Below are 19,571 nucleotides of genomic sequence, written 5' to 3'. Positions count from 1 at the left end.
AAGGAGCACTGGACAAAGAGTCCAATAATTCTGGGTTCTGATAGTGCCTCTCAGGTGTGAAGTTATGTATCTCCCCAAGCCTGGTTTGTTTTCCAATCCATAAATTGGGAGAGATGACTATTCTGCTTCTAAAATTCAACCAAATAGTCATTTTATTTCCCTGAATGTAATTGCTGAAAAGTGCAATGGTATGGAGATTTTAGCATTATGTGTACATCAAAATTCTCTTCACTAAGAGGGAAGATGTTCAGGAAATATTTCCAGCATGCTAAACAAAACTTCTGCCTGAAATGCTGAAATATATCTCTTACACTGCACCCAGTGGGTAGCAAAAAAAAAAAAAAAGAAGAAGAAGAAGAATAAAAAGAAAAAAGATACTATTGGAATATTTAAGGCCCAGGATATCAATTACAAATAGAAAACATTTTATCCGAGAAGGATTTACCTCATTTGAAGGATAATATTAATAGCTAAATAAAATTACATGCTAGGTACTATTCCAAGCACTTTGTGTTAAGTCCTATAGTCCATACAACAATCTTATATGGAAGGTGCTGTTATCCTATATAATAAAAGCCTAATATGCAAATTGTCCCCTCCAACTGAGAGTTCTGCTGGGAGTGTGACCGCTTGCTATGACGTGTGCTGACCACCAGGGAGCGACGCGAAACATCGCGGGTGTTGGTGATGCGGCGCTGGCCCCAATGACAGTGGGACTGGGGTGGGATGGTGGAGCAGGTAAGTGGGCAATGCCAGGCCAAGGCAGGTGCAAACAACTGGTCAGTGGGCGGGGACCCAATGCCACGCCCATCTGATCTCAGGGAAACCGCAACTGGGGGGGGGGGGCGGGGGGGCGCCACTGTCCTGCTCCCTCAGGACCACACAGCTGGCAGGGTTGGGGAGCTGAGGTCTGAACCCAGCAGTCGAGCACCCATGTCCAGACATCTAAACACCTGTCATACCACTACTTCCAATTAAATTTTACAACTTCCCTGGGAGATGGCTGAGGTCACCTCCCCACTCAGAGGCAGCATAATACAGTGATTAGGGGAGCTTTAAACCAGAATGCTTGGATTCAAATCCTAGTTCTATACCTTCACAGCTGTGTTGGTAACCTTGGGCCAGTTACCAACTCTCTGTTTCCTTATCAATCAAATGGAAATGAGAATACAAGTATTTACTTCCTAGGGTTATTTAAAGAATAAATTACTAGAGGTGGGGCTATAAGAGGTCAGTGGGAGAAAGGGGACATATGTCATATGTAATACTTCAACAATAAATATTTTTTTGTAAAAGAATTTTCCATCTGACATGGCTCAGTGGTTGAGCATCAACCTATGAATCAGGAGGTCACAGTTTGATTCCTGGTCAGTCAGGACACATGCCCGGGTTGTGGGCTCAATCCCCAGTGTGAGGCATGCAGGAGGCAGCCAATCAATGATTTTCTCTGATCATTAATGTTTCTATCTCTCTATCCCTCCCCCTTCCTCTCTGAAATCAAGAAAAAAGTATTTTTAAAAAAATAATAAAAACTTAAAAAGAATAAATTAATAATTCAAAGTGCTTAAAAGGATACCTGATTCTTGGTAAGTACTCCATAAAGGTGAAATAGTCTTGTTTTTATTAATAAGATAATTGATTTGCAAATATGACAAAGTCAGACAGTACCTGAATTCAGCCCTGGCCTTCCAATCCCCAATGCTATCTTCTCTCCATAGTAGAAACACATGCTCTCTATTGCTAACGGTTACCCTTCTCCTGAAATCCTGCCAAAGCACCCAAAGAGACTCCCCCCCCCCATAAAATTGCTCAAAGATCCACAGAGTAGATAATATTGCCCTGTTTTGCAAATGATGAAACTGAGGTTTTGAGAGTGACTTATCCTCCATCCCCAGTGGCCATTGTCACAGTAAGCCCTCAGTAGCACTGAAAGTTCCTGACAGCAGCCTTCAATTTTTTAAAAGTGCCATCTGAAAGACAGAAGTTGTGATTTTCTTGCTTTGTTAGCTTTATTGGTTTCAGAGAAGGATTAAATTTCAGCAAAAACAAAATGTTTGACTTGATTGAATTAGCAAAATGAAATGCTGCCTAAATTAGATTCTTCATTTGCCTGCAGGATAGCTCTAGGCATCCGAAATCCACCAATTGCAATTTGTAAGATGGGTACTATCGGGTACCATGCCAAACGCCCACCCATTTCAGAAAAATTACTCTGGAGGGCAAAGGGGGAGTGAAGCAGCAGATTCCTGTCTGGCTTTGGGAGGAGAAAATGAACAATGAGTGATACCATCTCTTCCTGGCAGCATCACACAATGGTATGCCTTGCAAAGGAAACATACTGTGAAACAGCTTGAGAGATGAGCTTCATCAACAATAAGTAATTTTTATTCAGATTTTATTGTTGAATACAATGCACATGATTAAATGTTTCAGATAAGCCTATTCAAACCATAAGCAAACCACCAAAAAAAAACCCACAAAAAAAAACTTACTAAAAACCATCTTCTAAATCTGCTGCTGTAGGAAGAGCTCTAATTGCCAACTTGATGTGTAGAACTGAATTCCCACTGGAGAGGGGCACAGTTCCCAAGAAGGTAGTAACAACACGTCTGCACTTTCCACCTCGGCCTCTTCTCTCATCCCCTTGGATCCTCTCAGCCTGGCCAAATAGCTCCAGTGTCACTCTTTCAAATCACCGCATTTTGAACTTCCTAAACCTTTAAGAGAGCCTCTATGTATGGAAAAGAACAATAGTGCTTCAAAAGCCATGTCTGCGAGTTCTCAGATACTCCATTTGAATGCCGGGGTTTCAATCAGAGACATCAGCGGATGATTCCTGATTGCTTAGAAGTTGACTTTTATACAGCTTTTGATTAGGTCGCCCTGCTCAATAGGAAATCAAGAAAATCCTTGATCCCTTTTAGATTCCCGAATTGTCACCAAGCCTTGTCAGGATAGGAAGTGAGAGAGATGGGGTGGAGGGGGTGGGTGTAGTGCTCCTACTTCAGCCAACCTCTCCCTCCCCCAAGCCCCCCATATCTCTCTCCAAGCCAGTGTGATACAGGGTTCCATTTAGTATCACTCATCATTGAGATAACAAAAACAGTGGGTGCTAATTCAGGGGGTAGGGATGGTTTGTAATGTTATGGATTTACCAAAGACCTATAATTGGTGCATAAATGTACAGACGTGAACAAGATAATTAGGAGGTTGTGGACGTAAGCTACCTTTAATTTGTATAATTACTTAAAAATATGTTAACTGTTATAAAGTGTCAGCCGAACCCCCACAAGGCCGTTATTCAAAACCATAAACATTGTGAAAGTGTATCGAAGGGACCAGGAGGGGAGGAGAGGAGGGAGCGGCAAGGGTCAGCGGATCCTGGCTCTGGCGTCCCAGCCGCTCACCCAGAACTGCGTTGTAGCTTCCATGTCAGCGGACCCGCCCGTCCACCGCACTCCGGAGCAGCAAGAAGTGCGCTTTCTGCCAGCTTTCCTCTCGTCTCTCCTTCTAAAGGAGCTAAGCCCGGAGTGCAGCGGCATCCACACACCCGCAGGCGCGCACCCACGCGGGCACTCACCCCGCCCTCGACGCCCGCGCCCGCACTGGCGGCAGCGCACGGATGCCCGCGCCGGGGCGCTCTCCGCCTCGCCCTCCGAAGCGAGCACCCAGCCAGACCCCACCGCGGCTGCCCAGCGCCTCGGCCTTCCCATCCCGACCCCATTCCTTCAGACTCTCGCAGCCCAGGCGGAAGTGCCCGGGCAGACCCCCAACAATGAAGACTTGTGTGAGGCAGTTGGGGGTGGAGGCGAGTTCACAGGGAGTGAGACGTACACAGTCTGGCGGGTCCGGGAGCGACACAGAAGCTAAGTGGCGCGAGAGTCAGCCTCCCCTGGTGCACACACACACACACACACACACACACACACACTTCCCCCAATTCCCCGGCCCGGTCCACAAGCAACACCCGCCCCCCCAAAAGGGGGAGGGGGGCGGGAGCTTTAAAAAGTGCACAGAAAAGATGCGCCCTCCCACCAGGGGTCACAATAAGACTTCCCGGGACGGAGACAGCAGGGGGAGGAAGAGTCTGGGCTGCAGCAACGGCCGCCGTTTTGAAAGGTACTTTGTATGTTTCAAAATGTACATCCAATGGCCCCTTTACGACGCCGCGACACAACCTCCCCCCATCGCGGACTCCCTGCCTCCAGGTTTTCCCCACGCCTCAGCCCTCCTCTCAGGGCTTCTTTAGGAGCCAAACGGCCGGGATTTTAAAGTTTCCCCAGTAGGAGAAGAAAAAACAAAACAAAAACAACCCTCCCCCACCCCCCTAGACCCCGAGGTCTGATAAGCAGCAGAGCGCGGAGTCTGTCGGGGCGGCGTGGGACTGCGGAGTGGAATGGAGGTGGGGGCGCGACCGAGAACTGAGCCCATGGAGGACTCGGGGAAGGGTTGGGGTCCGAGGACACGCGGAGTGTAGCTCTGTGCCTGGGAAGGGATAGGCGTCCCTGAGATGGGTCCGTTCTTCCACAGGTCGGGGCAGACGGAGCCCTGTCCATGTGTAGGGAAGTGAAAAGCGGCGAGTAAGAAAGAGGCGGGGAGGAGGGTTCGGGAGCATCGGGAGCTTCGGGAGTGGGAGAAAGGAGTAGAGCCGAAAGCGCAGGAGGAAGAAGGGCGCAGGAAGTCTCGGAGAGGGAGGAGTGTTTCGGGGGAGCAGGGGTGGAGAGGGGATCGCGCCTGGTGGGAAGTAGGGAGAAGAGGGGTTATGGGAGGACCCCCAAGGTAGGCGCAGAGGTCACCCCTTCCCCCCAGCAAGCGGAGGAAACTGCAGCAGCCTTCCTCGCGGCACCCCTCGCCAAACTCCTGAGAGGGGAGCCCCAGGAGCCTTCCTCCGCCCCTGGGGGCCCCGGGTGTCCCGGCGCCGCGTTCCCGCCCGCGCCTCACCTGGGTTGCCGCGAGCATCCTCCTCCGCTGCCGCAGCCGCCCGGGAAGCGGCTCCCACGCCCGGCGGGCGGCCGCACTCAGGCGCGCTCTCCAGCCCGGGGAAGCCCGGGCGAGCGTGGAGCGGAGTCCATCCTCCCCGAGAGCCACGGGCCTCGCGTCAGAGCAGGGGGAGGAGACCTCCCCGCGTGCAGCCCCGCCTCCTCCCGCAGCCCCCGCCCCACCCACCGCACACCCACGGGGCGCCCTGTGGCGCCGCTCACCTGCTGGCTCGTGGCTGCAGCCTCAGGTCCGCCCGCCGCGCGCCCCTGGCCCGTACCTCGCGGCTCCCGCCCCCGCCCCCGCCCGGGCGCCTTCCGCGCCACCGGAGCTTAGCTGAGTCGCGGTGGCGACGAGGAGGAAGAGGAGGAGGAAGAGCGAGCCAGCGAGCGAGCGGGGGCGCCGCGGTTTGCAGGCGCGCTTGTGGACCCTTTGCGCTCACTCCGCATCCTGGCGCGGAGAGAGGGAGCCTGGCCGGAGTGCCGGTCCCCGCCCCCGCTGTGCGGGCGGGTGGAGGGGTGAGGGAGAGAAGGGGGAAAAGCTAGTCCACTTTGGTTTTACCAAGTGGCCAGTGTTTTCATCACCATCACCACCAGCAGCCCCTGCCTGGCCTCCCTCATTTTTCCCTAGGGCCTACTCTTTAATCCAAGCCTCCCGACACACGCACACCCGAATATCGTGAGTGCCAGAGGCCGAAAACTAAAACGGAGGTCCTGTGAGGGCGTGTTGCCCCCACATCCCTAGGCAGGAGGGGGCGCTAGCTCCCAGTGGTCAAACCTGGTTTGGTGGCTTTGGTCCTCACTGAGGTTTCCCAGGTTAAACTGGGTGAGGGTTGTAATCAGTTTGGTTTTTCTAGCAAGGGATTCCTCCCCCTGAGAGTGTGTGCCGGGAGCCGGTCCATCCTTGCTGTTTCAAAGGACCTGGCATATATGGCATACTGTTCTTAAAATGTTTGCTCACCTTCTTGGCACTATGTGTTTTAACCAAGCTCTCCTCTCTGAGAAAGGTTGTTTCCCCAGGTAGGGATTTTCCCCTGAAGTTAGGGAGGGAATAAAACCCCTCAACTAAGTGCCAGGCGGGTAATTAATCACTTTAACTACGAACAATCATGCTTAAGCTACATAATCTTTACTCCCTGGAATGGAGATAAGAAATGCCCTAACCTTTGGAATAGAGATTGATAGGATTGAATCAACTGGTATAAATACAGATGTAACGAGACAGAGAGACAGAACCTAGGCACAGAACCTACACAGAACTTTCTCTAGAGACAGAAGAACTTCGCTGGAGAGAACATGGCAAAAGATCCTGGACAGAAACTGGCCTCAGAACCTAAAGACAGAACCTAGCGAGAGAACATGGCAAAAGATCCTGGACTGAACCTGACTACAGAAATTGGCAAGAGAACCTGACTAGAACCTGGTGACTGAACCTGGCTGGAGAACCTGGACAGAAACTGGCTGGAGAACCTAGCGAGGGAACTTGGCTACAGAACCTGGCTGGAGAACCTGGCTGGAGAACCTAGCAAGACAACATGGACACAGAACCTGGCTGGAGATCCTAAGCAGAACCTCTCTGGAGATCCAGACCAGAACTTGGCTGGAGATCCTGGCTGGAGAACCAAACTATGCTGATTAACTAAACGCTGCCTCCGTGTCATTCCTTCTTCGCCAACTCTGTCCACACCTTTGGGGACCCCTGGACCCACTGGGGTTGGACCCCGGCAAGTGTGCAGGCCTAGGTTAAACCCCAACTCTTCTCCTTTCTCTCTACCCTCCCCACTCCCTTTCTTAGAATCCTGGGAGAGCAAAAGCCTCAGATTAGAACAGGAGCAGAGGGCCGAGCTCCCTATTTCTGGTCTTAGTTCACAAAGATCCAATAAATGACAGAAAATATTGCGTTGGTCTGGACATTTTTCTACCCTGAGACTGGATTCAACTCCAGTAAATGCCTGTTGTGATATACTGGCCTCCAGAGACCCAAATGCCAGGTGTGGGAGGAAAATCAAATCAAGGAGCAGGAGGGGGAGAGGGAGAGGGGGAGAGAGAGAGGGAGAGAGAGAGAGAGAGAGAGAGAGAGAGAGAGAGAGAGAGAGAAAGAGAGAGAGAGAGGGATGCAACAGTTCCTTAAAAAGTTTATTTTGATCCTTTTTAGGAGCCACATTCCTGCCCTCCAGCTGTGTAATAATAAAGCTAATGTGGTGAATTTGAGTTTTGTTTTTTTCTCCCCTCATAGCTTCTGTCACTCACCCACGAAATTTAATGAAGCATTTAGGGTTATTACCTCCAGAGTCAATGGGCTAAAAATATTTAGCCTAATGCACTCCTTGTGGAGCCAATAGGTCCCTGCCTGGTACATACAAAGTCATGGAGAGACCCTCCCTTTCTCCACAAAATTCACGACCCATTAAACTTATTCCATAATAACAGCTTCTGTACAAATGGAGGCACCAGCTAACGGAGGCTGTCATGCACCTCCTGAAAAGATAGCAATTTACACAGAGACAAGAAAAATGTGTGAGGTCATGGGCAGGATGCAATCTTGGGAGAATAGTTGATCAGAGGAAACTCCCAACAAGGTGGGAGGGAGGTGTAGACCAACCCCACCCTTGATAGATGTTTCTATTTATATTTCTGGGTGTGACCAGCTAATCTAATGGTGGCTCAAGTCTCTCTAACTTTACCTTAGGAAATAAAACATGGGTCTAACTCTCCATTGATCCTACCAAAAAACATCCTGAAGCTTCTCACTGCTCTAGGGGACAGTCAGGGAACATCAAAATCATTTATAAGCATTTTAAGACCCTGAATATGAGAGTTGTTGCCTTCTCTGCCCCCCTCTTCCACCTTGTTATGTTTTCCATTGACAATATGATTCCAGAATTGAAGTGAGACATTGAGTTGGCCCAGTAATAGAAATGGAAGAGGCTTGTGTAAAACTCTCTCTCTCTATTCAGTGTTGGACATGGTCCACCATGAAACTGAGCAAATCCCCCTAAATCCAACAGGGGCAATGAGCTACAGCTGTTCCCAACTCCTGGCTAAAAGAAAGCATAATATGTAGATTCTAATTGCATACAGCTGCCCAAGGACCCAATAGTCTACTGGTTCAGTCACACCAAATTTTAAAGTACTATTTTAACATTTTATGCTAAATATGTCAAGAAACAACTCATCTAAAATTGAGGGTGTCTTTTCTTTTTTCCTCATTAAAATAACAATGTCATTTGTATGAAGTATGGCATAAGGAAAACATCAGTATGCATCCCTTTCTCATCTACTTTGAGAAACAACAGTGATAAGAATAGCAAAGATGTAGGTATTATTGCTTAAGATGTGCCAGGCACCTTCCAGGGTGCTTTCCGTAACTTAACTCATTTAACCTTCGCTGTAGCCCAGTAAGAAAGGTACACTAACTAGTGTGTACTTATAAAATATAGACTGGACTCTGATGGGCTTGAGTCATCTTTGACAAGTTGCTTACCTCTCTGAACTTCAAATTCTCAATTCTCCAGTGGTGATAACTGCTTGGTGAGACACCTGCTTCATGAGACTGCTGTGAGCCTTCAATGAGATAATGCATTGGATAGGGCAGAATCAGAGTAAGTCACATCTCTTTCCAGCATAATTCCAAACCAGTTCATTGTAATCAACAACAACATTAATGGAGTCCATTCTATATATCAGGCACTGGGCTAGGCATTGAGAATAATGATGACCAATCAGAAACAGATCCTGCCCTTGAGAAAGTCAGGTGGATAAAAAACATGGACATGAGCAGCATGCATATGGACCAAAAGTTTTATTGAACTTCACATAATTCATTCCTGTGCACATGGTTCTCAAGATACTCAGAGGGGCAACCTGTTTAAGTGCTGTTTGAGACTGACCCATAATTGAAAGCAAAACCATATGTCAGAAATCATAAATCCAACTAGTAGTAACTCCTCATCCAAGGAAAGGGATGCAAAGTTGCACATTTTGTGTATTCTATATTTAAAATTCTGTTTCTTTCTATGATTGTTTGAAATATACCTCCTCTCATTGGAAGGAGCATAATAGAATGAGTTTGTGCTGTAAGATTTGAGTGTTTCAAACACAAATTACTACATAGCCACTATTTATTAAATAGTTTACAATGCATGCATATGCCAGGAATATGCTAATATTTCTGTACACATAAGGCTCTCAAATTAATAAAATTGTTAATAATGTTCAGTAGGAACATTTCTACCAAGCTTATGAGAGACATCATATGTTCAAAGTATACTAACATATAGAATGCACAAATACCAAATGTTAATCATAAAGGTACATAAACCTTTCACTGTCCTTATCATTCAAGTTCATGTTCAAACTCACATTATATTCACTTATTCAAAAATGTTTACTGATTGCTTACTCTATATCAGACACAATGTTAGGCATTGGCAGAGAAGAAAAAGATATCAAAAGAATTTAAACAACTCATCGCCATGTGAAGGAAACACACCATCACATTGCATTGTGATAAATGCTATGATAATACTAAGTACAGAATGTTATAGGCGCATCAACTAGGAGTATTTAAACCAGGGTAGGATGTTAAGAATGAGATAATGAGATAATATATTGGATGTTATCTCAAGAATGAGGAAGGGATGTCATCTTGAAAGATAACAAGTATCCAGATAAAATAGGGAAGGATATTTCAGGCAAAGAAAAGAGACCCTATGAAGGCATAAAAGAGATTCTTCTCTGGGGGTGCCTGTATTTGACTAGGGGAATAAAAATGAAAAAAAAAAAAGGAAAGGGTCTGGTTTGCCATGTTTCGGACTCTGGAATTTAGGGGTCCACTTTAAAAAAGCAGGAAAAATATTTAGAAAACCTTACATTATCCACATTTCAGATGCTTTTCTTATATGCCCTAGACATAAGTAAAATACCCAACCGATATTTTTCTTCTGAGGTAAAAAAAGCAATGAATAGAATTTCTATGTGGCTTCATCAAAATAGAAGACCCCTTCTTTCATGATACTGGCCTTGCTTGCTTCCAGGGAAAGGTTGAGGGGCAGTACTGCTGAACTTGACTCTGGTTTGCAGTCTCTATAAATAGCACTCCTTTTATTTTTCCAAAGAGGGGGTGGAGGAGAGTAGCAACACTGAAATTGAATTTATGCCACCAATCTGCTCATATTAGCTAAATGCACAGTAGAAACAAAGTGGAGAGCTAAAGTGATTGTTAAGGGGCTCTTAAGTCCCAATACACCCCCCCCATTTTTTTTTCCACTCATAAAGTGGACTTTAAGGTGATGTTAGTACTTGAAAATAGGAGTAGGCTAAAAGCTATCAGAAAATGACTGAGTTTCTGATGCTTAGGGTGTATCGGGGCAGAGAAGAATCAGCACACCATGCAGCATAGCTGTCATGAATTTTGTGGCTAATATGTTAAACTATGGCAGGTATTTATTGTTTGCCTCTATGGTGCCATTCCTCCTTCTTCAGTAAACAATGTTCATCTTTCTTTGGGGAACCAGTCCACCACCAAATAATATGTTTTTCTATTTAGTTCTGGTACAGCTGATTCTACCTACCCCATCAGCTCCAGAGATGGATAGTACAACACATTTTTTTTTTTTTTTGCCACAATTCAGGGATGGTCAAATGGTTAACCTGTATACTTTTGAGACAGCAATTGGGACAATACTGTCTCTTTACCACTGGACTGGAAACTGGAAAGATATTAAGCCTGTATCTGCAGGAGCCCATTCCATAAGAAAAATCCTTTAGAGTATGAAACTAACAGTAAAAAAAGACTAGGATTTTTTTTTTTTTAAATAGAGGTTTATGAGGACATTGTTGAAGGGCTTTAATTTAGCCATGCCTGAAGCCAACTAGTATTCCCTCTACACAGATTTTTCAGTTACATCAGCCCAAATATTCACTCTTTTACTTAAGCCAATTTGAGTTTCCCCCCCATTTTTGATCAAAATAATTTTGTCTAATATTCCAAGTATTGCATAAGAAACTTTCTATATGTTATCCAACTTAATACTTTTTTAAAAAACACTGCTTTGTATATATTTATACTTGGCCTTGTTCTAAGAACATGAACTCACATTTTACAGGTTAGAAATAAACTCAGGAGGTTAAATATTTTACTCAAAGTTACACAGCTGGTCAGACAGACAGAAAAATTGAAATGCAATTTATAATAGTATAACATAAAATACTTAGGAATAAATTGAGCAAATGTTGTACAAGGTTTATGTACCAAAACTTGTAAAATATTGATGAAAACAAAGAAGACCCAAATAAATGGGTAGACATACCATGTTCATGGTTTGGAAAACTCAATACTTATAGGGTGTCAGTTCTCCCAAATTGAACTATACATTTAACACAGTCCTAATAAAAATTTCAGCTCACTTTCTCAAGAAATTGATAAGCTAATTCTAAAATGTATATAGGAACACAATGGGGCTTGGAATAGCCAAAACAATCCTGAGAGAAGAGCAAAATTGAGAGCTTATCCTGCCTGATTTCAACATTTACTATAAAGCTACAATAATTAAGACAGTATGGTATTAGCTTTAAGGATAGATAAATTGATCAATGGAACCAAGTAGAGAATCCAGAAATAGACCATATACAGTCAATTGACTTATTTATTTTTTCTACAAAAGGCCAATGCAATTTATAAAGGAAAGAAAAGTATTTAAATCATGGTACTGGGGTAACTGTATAAATATATGGAAAAACATTAACCTCAACCCCTTCCCCACACCATATATGGAATAAAATGTAATTGCTAAAATGCTAATGTTCTAGAGGAGAACCTTAGAAAGTATCTTCACAATTTGGAGGTATGCACAGATTTCTTAGAGATGATACAAAATCATTGAAAAAATGATAAATTGGACTTTATCAAAATTCAAATGTGTGTTGATCAAAAGACAACATTAAAAAAATAATGGAAAATTGCAAACCTGGAGAAAATATTAACAATACATATATTAGACAAATGACCTGAATCCAGAAAATGTAAAGGACTCCTACACATTAGTAATTAAAATGGACAGAACACTTAAATAGGCACTTTCCAAAAGAAGATATATGAATGGCCAATAGGCACATAAAAAGGTATTCAACATCGTTAAAAATATGCCAATAAAACTGTAAGGAGATATGATTTCACACCCACTAAAATGGCTGAAATTAGAAAGAATGACAACATTAAATATTGGTGAGGATGTAGAGCTCTCATAAATTGCCTATGAAAGTGTAAAATGAGATTACCATTTTGGAAAATTGCCTGTCACTTTCCTAACAAGTTAAGCACACATCTACCCTATGGACAATTATAGGTATACCTCTCCTAGGTATTTACCCAAAAGAAATAAAGCATGTGTACTAGAAAGTATAGCAGCTTTATTCCCAATAGGTCAAACTAGAAACAAATGTCTTTCCACAGTAGAATGGATAAACAGATTGCAGAATATCATGCAGTGGAATACTACTCAGCAAGTAAATACACTACTACTGATCCACATGCAGCAAAATGGATAAATCTTGAAAACATATTGTGAAAAAAGCCAGACAGATCAAACTACTCTCAAGATTTATGCATTTTAATATGTCTATTTTATCTTAATTTAAAAAATTAAAAAGCAGGCATAGAAAGAGGAGCATGTTATACTCTTAATATAAAAAGAGTACTCTATGTCATGAATGGCACTGCCAAAGCAATGGATGTGTGAAAAAGTATCCTTTAAAGTACATTAATGCAAGAATGGTTAGATCAACAGTGTATGAGGATTCTCTTTTCTCCACATCCTTGCCAACACTTGTTGGTTTTTAATTTATTGATGATAGCCACTCTGATAGATGTGAGGTGATATACAATATGGAGGTTCCTTAAAAAATTAAAATTAGAGCTACCTTATGATCCAGCAATTCTGCTTCTGGGTATTTATCTGAAGAAATCTAAAATACTAATTTAAAAAGATATATGCAGCCCTATGTTCATTGCAGCATCATTTACAGTAGTTAAGTTATGGAAGCAACTCAAGTATCCATAAAAAGATGATTGGATAAGACATTTTGGTACATATATATAATGAAATATTACTCCACCATGAAATGAATGAAAGTTTACCATCTGAGATAATATGGATGGACCTAGAGGGTACTATGCTCAGTAAAATAAGTTGGACAGAGGAAGGCAAATACCATATGACTTCACTTAGATGTGGAATCTAAAGAACAAAATAAACAACATAGAAACAGACTCATAGATACAGAGAACCAACTGATGATTGTCAGATGGGAGGGGTGTTTGAGGGGATGGGTGAAAAGGGGGAAAGGATTAGGAAGTACAAATCGTTACAAAATAGTCAAGGGAATGTAAAGAAAAGCATAGGGTATCCTATATAATAAAAGAGAAACATGTAAATTGACCATCCCTCTGCTATGCTTGCCAGCCAATCAGGAGTGAGTATGCAAATTAACCCAACAAAGATGGTGGGTTAATTTGCATACACAGGCATGGGGCAGAGAGGAAAGCAGGAGAGCCGGCAGCTTGGGGGGACGTGGCTCCTTTGGTCACTCCCCCAAGCCACTGAGCGGAGAGCAGAGCAGGAGAGCTGGAGGCTTGGGGGTACGTGGCTCCCTTGGTCATCCCAGTGAGCCACGTCCCCCCAAGCCACTGGGCAGAGAGCAGAGTGTGAGAGCCGGCAGAGAGTGGAGCGGCTGGGGGAACTTGGCTTCCCAAGCCACCAGAGAGAGCAGCAAGGCAGAGCTGGTGGCTTGGAGGACTTGGCAGAGTGGGAGGCCATGGGATGGAGACAGAGCAGGAAGGGAAAATCAAGAGCATGGGGAGCACCAGGAATTCTGGTATTAGTAGTTCTGGTGGCAGCCTCAGGACCTGAAGCGAGAGCCCAGTGCGCAGGGAGCACCAGGAATGAAGGGAATCATAGTTCTGGTGGCAGACAGATCTCCTAGACACTAGAGCAAAGTGAGTCTGGAGCAAGTTACTGTTGTTGTGGGGGGATGGAGGGAAAGCAAAGGTGAGAGACATAAGTAAAATCAGAGTGTCTAGGAAAAATTAAAGGGAAGATATCCTAAAACTTCCAGGAAATCACCAATGAAGTAAAGAAAAAAAAAATGCCTCTATTATTCTGTGAACAACAAACCAAACTGGGTTGGGGGTCTCAGACAATTCACTCATTTGATTGCAAAAACATACAGAAACTCCTGGATTGGAGAGGGCTCCCCTGAGGGCTCCCAGATTGGAGAGGATGCAGGTCGGGCTGAGGTACCCACTCCCAGTGCATGAATCTTCGTGCACCAGGCCCCTAGTATAGTTAATAACTATGTATGGTGCCAGGTGGGTACAAGACTTATTGGGGGACTCACTTCATAAATTATATAAATGCCTAGCCACTCTGCTGTACATCTGAAAAACTAATATAAAATAATATTGGGGGAAAGAATGGTTAGACCAAAATGGAGCACCCTCCAGAAAATCAAAGCACCATCCAGTGATGATATTAGTGTTATCAGAAGGTCAAGAAATTCCTGGCATAGGAGTTAATCAAGTATAGGTTGGACGATGGCCTGACAGGAATTCTCGAAAGAAACTAAAGCTTCAGAACTTGGAAGTGAATGACAGCAAGAAGTCAAACAATAAGACCTCTAAGTTTCCTTGCAAACCATAATTTCTGATTCCTTGAAGAGCTCTTGTCCAAAACCAGTGAAACTGTAGTCACACTCCAAATGGTTCCCCCAAAGCAAATAAGAGGCTACAACTCTATCAGACAGTCCTGCATGGTTGAATTTGTCTGAAAACCACATAAGGAAAAAGTTGCCACTCTTTCCTGGAAACATACTGATGCAAATCACACGTTGTATTTTTTTTAAATAAAAAAAGAGTATAATTGCTCATTGAATAGTAATATGAATGCAAATTAACTTTCTGTAATTATACTGTGCAATTTTCTACTTTAAAAACTTAGAAAATGGAAGAGACCTGATAAGTAATTTGAACTGTAATTCTTCATTGTGTTCCTTCATTATGCAATGGTTTCCATAAGCAATTTGCTCTGTTTTAATGTAAAATGTTTTTAGTTCATACCTTTGCATTGGCAGGACTTAGATACCCATTCACTCCCTCCCGCTCCCCGCCCCCTGCCCCCCCCCCCCCACACACACACCAAGTGTACTATAGAAATTGCAAGATAAAGTTAACACAGTACAAGGGAATTTGTAAAGGATTCATAATATATTTTTATTTAGCATATTAAATGTCTCTCTATTTTATGCCATCAATGCAGTTTAAATTATCAGGTGATTCCTAACCAAAAGAAGTCAGATGATCAACATTTATGCTTTAATGACAAAACTTAAGCTCAGAAGTAAAGAAAATGGGTTCTGGCCCCAGCTCTGCCACTAATTAATTGTGTGACCTTCCCCATTCAGCCCTCATTCCCCTAATATGTAAATTAAAAGGTTGGGGTAGGTGATTTCTAGCTTCCTTCCTAGCCCTTGCAAGCTAAGATTGCTCAGTCACTCTTTGCTTTGCATTGTTTAAGCAACATGAATGACAGTACATAAATTTATCTAGAATTAATGATGGTCTGAATGAAACCAGCCCGTTGGTTCAGCCATTCATTGCTTAAGAATGTCTAACACAAAGATCATCTGTGATGATGCACATATAAAAAATAGTAATTACCCGTTTTCAGGCTAATAATAATTTGCATGTGTAGCTCCCTGCATGTGGATCCTGTTAGCTGCAAAGTGAAGACACAGAGCTGGGATCTCATTAAAAATCAGCATCAGGCAGTGAGGAGAATGGGTAAGGCTTGGAATCACAAGCTTTGCTTTGGTATTTCCTGTGGCTAATAACCACACTAGGCCTCCATAGTTCATCTCTTAGACTGGATGGCCTCAGCTACTTCCCTGGATGTTTTCAGCATTTAACACATAATGAATGAAAAAGCATTTGGTCACCTGTATTGATAAATGTCTCATTTAATTTTCTCAACAACCCTGTGAAGTAGGTGCTATTATCTCTAGTTTTTCAGAAGAAGAGGAAGAAGAAGAAAGAAGAAGGAGAGAAGGAGAAGTTTGAGGAGGAATAAGAAGAAAAGAAGAAGCTAGGAGAAATTAAACATCTTGCTCAGGGTCACAAAAATGACACTGTCCTGTATATGCAGAGAGGATAGTAACATCTCTCCACTTCTGGGTTTTCATGATAACACAAATATAGGTAATTTTTTTCTCTCGACATATATGATATTCTTAGAGAAAGTTTCATGTTTGTCCAACTAAGAGTACTATGAACCTCCATTCCACAGCTATAAAATTGCAACAAAAGTACTTACATATCTTTAAAATAAACTCTTTAGTTTCCAGTTTAGCACTTATCCTACCTAAACCCATGCCATTTTTCCCTTCTTAAAAACCCCAATTCCCATTTGGGAAAGTATGTGATTTTTCAGAAGCTGACTCCATCCTCAGCTCTGGGTTGGAGCACATGACCCAAGCAAGCTAAGCCAGTCAACACACTCCATTCCCTTGCCCAGAGTAGATGACTCTGGGGTTGGCAGAGAACCTAACCTTGTCCAATTAGACTTAGGCTGGAAATACTGAGACAAAAATAGCCTGTAACTCAGAAAGCAATAGCCAGGCTCCTAAAGGTAACAGACCTTATGATAAAGATGGACCCAAGGAAATCAAAGCATAGACACACATAAAAATCACATCCTGTCATATGACTGAGTCACTGCCTAAAGCCTGCCGGCATTACCTTACCAATAACAGGAGCCAATACATAATTTTTATCCTACAAACCAGCATTATTTGTTACCTTCCATCAAAACTATGCCATCAACTCAGAGAAGTTTTAAATATGTAATGAAGTAATGAATGATAAATTGTAAAAATGTTACACAATCAAAGTTTAATAATGGGAATCATGACAATGATGAGGGAAGTGAAGGAAGAAGTGATTGCTGTTTAACAGATACAGTGCTGGAATTTCATGTAGGTCAGAAGTTTCCTTCAGTGATTGAAACAAATAGTTCATTTCTTTTTGTTTCCTCAATTTATCTTACAGTCTTCTTCTAGCAGCGTATTTGTATGTGCTCCTGGTCAGATCACAACAGACGATGGATCTTTTTCTGACCACACTTCCACATGTTTGCCTCCATTCTTTTGGTCTTAATAACTCCTCCTCCAGGACTACCCTGCCCCATTCTTATTTATTGAAATCCTTTCTAATCTGCAGGACCTAGTTTAAATGAAGCCCCCAACACCCTTCATTCTCTCTTTTGCTTCTTTTTAGTGTTATGCTTATCTATAATCTTGACCCTTGCTATGAATATAGTCACCTACATATTCCTAGTGCTGATCAGTGACTGTGTTGAAGGAATGAATAAGTGAGCATTCACTGAACAAAAGTCATATACATTCATCATTATATGCTAGAACTTATCACAGAAAAAAGACACTGTAGGTGTTCAAATTATTTATTATTTTTAAAAAATATATCTTATTGATTTTTTTACAGAGAGGAAGAGAAAGGGATAGAGAGTTAGAAACATTGATGACAGAGAAACATTGATCAGCTGCCTTTTGCACACCTCCTACTGAGGATGTGCCCGCAACCAAGGTACATGCCCTTGGCCGGAATCGAACCTGGGACCTTTCAGTCTGCAGGCCGATGCTCTATCCCCTGAGCCAAACTGGTTAGGGCTCAAATTACTTATTAAATTTTATCAAATTAAATCTCATTTTATAAAAATATAGGCATATCATATTTTTAAAATTTCAATATGCAAAAAAATAAACTAGGCAAATTCCTTGTTTTATAATTGAGAACAGTAGAATTGAGAAAGGTTATCTGACTTATCTAAGGCCACACAACAAGTTCAGACTGGGGAAAATTGCATCTATAATAAAAGCCTAGGTGACCCTCGCAGGAAACGTTGCCACAAGATGGCCGCCACAAAGATGGCTGCCACAAAGATGGCCATGTGCACAGCAGAGGTGGGGACCTGTGGCTGCTCCATGCAGTGAGGCTTGGGGGGGTCCCACGGCTCCATGAGGCGCAGAGGCTGGTCCCAGTGTCTCTGCCACCTCGTGTGGAGGAAGTGAGTCCCAGCGGAGGAGGCAGGTCACAGCAGGGGAGGGCAGTTGTGGGAGATCAGGCCGGCAGGGGAGGGCAATTGGGGGTGACCAGGCTGGCAGGGGAGGGCAGTTGGGGGCAATCAGGCTGGCAGGTGAGGGCAGTTGGGGGTGATCGGGCCAGCAGGGGAGTGTAGATGGGGGCAATCGGGCTGGCAGGGGAACAGTTAGGTGTCAATCAGGCCAGTAGGGGAGTGGTTAGGGGGTGATCAGGCTGGCAGGCAGAAGTGGTTAAGGGCAATCAGGCAGGCAGGCAGGCAGGCGAGCTGTTAGGAGCCAGTGCTCCCAGATTGTGAAAGAGATTTCTGACTGCTGGTTTAGGCCCAGTCCCCATGGGCCTAAATCAGCAGTCAGACATCCCCCAAGGGTTCCCAGATTGGAGAGGGTGCAGGCTGGGCTGAGCAACAACCTCCCACCCATGAACGAATATCATGCACTGGGCCACTAGTCCTATACAATAAAAGACTAATATGCAAATTGTCCCCTAGGGCAGGGAGTTCAACCAACAGGGAGTTCAACCAGGGGGTGGAACTGACTAGCCAACCACCCATGGCACCTCCTACCGGCCAGCCCCGTCCCCGATCAGAGTTGGGGGGGGTGATTGGGGGTAGGACTGGCCTGCCAACCTCCCGCATCCCCTCCCCCTGGCTGGCCCAGCTCGATTGGCCCTGATCTGAGTGGCCCAGACCCCATCCATGCACGAATTTGTGCACTGGGCCTCTAGTTTATTTATATAATTCCTATACCAACATCTGCCAGTGTATCTTCCCTAAGTACAATTACATCATTCTAATTAAAATCATTTGTTATGTTACTGTTTTTAGTCAAAGACACCAGCATCCACTGTCATTAAACTACTTAGTATGTGTAGATCTGATAATAAAATAAATATTGAACTAAACCCCAAAAATTATAAGATAAAAAATTTACCCCTTCAAATTCCAAGAATTCAATAGGGAGTATCAACATTAGATAGACACTTGACATTACATTTTACTTGATTTAGTTATGATTTCATAAATGGCATTCAAATATTTAAGCAGCTTAGCAGGTACTATCTCTTCATTTAAGAATTTACTCCCAAATATATGAAAATGCATCAAATAAGCCAACTCACTTCAGAACTAAGGTCGTTTCCACTTAATTTCTGACAGGGATAATTCCACTTGAGGAGTCTCTAATGACTGTGGTTTAAATTTAATATTTAACCACATATTACCTGCTTCATGGCAGAAAAGACTGAATCTGCTCCTATCAATACAAAGGAATATCTTCAACCAACCCTCTTTCCTTCTTCTGCCTCTGTATGGGAATGAGCAGTACAGCTCTGGGAATCAGAATTTGTTTTTATTTCACCAGTGTTATTTTACAAAGTAGGCAGCTTGACCTATTTGTGCATCAGTCACCCATCCACCCATTCAGCCA

The 19,571-nt window shown here is 43.5% G+C and overlaps 1 protein-coding gene across 5 annotated transcripts in view; it reads right to left on the bottom strand.

Annotated features, from left to right (window-relative positions):
• DAB1 (DAB adaptor protein 1) overlaps window positions 1-19,571 on the bottom strand; it is a 713,425-nt gene that overhangs the window by 386,364 nt on the left and 307,490 nt on the right. For 2 of the 5 annotated variants that reach the window (XM_081088462.1, XM_081088459.1), the window contains exon 1: window positions 4,942-5,086. The exons of the other annotated variants lie outside the window; for them this stretch is intronic. The gene's annotated coding sequence lies outside the window, so the exon portion shown is untranslated. Of the gene's footprint in view, window positions 1-4,941; window positions 5,087-19,571 lie in introns of those variants that run through there. 5 annotated transcript variants of the gene reach the window in all.

Source organism: Myotis nattereri, assembly GCF_964212035.1.
Source record: "Myotis nattereri genome assembly, chromosome: 3".
Classification (NCBI taxonomy): Eukaryota; Metazoa; Chordata; class Mammalia; order Chiroptera; family Vespertilionidae; genus Myotis; species Myotis nattereri.
This window is presented reverse-complemented; position numbering and strand designations above follow the sequence as displayed.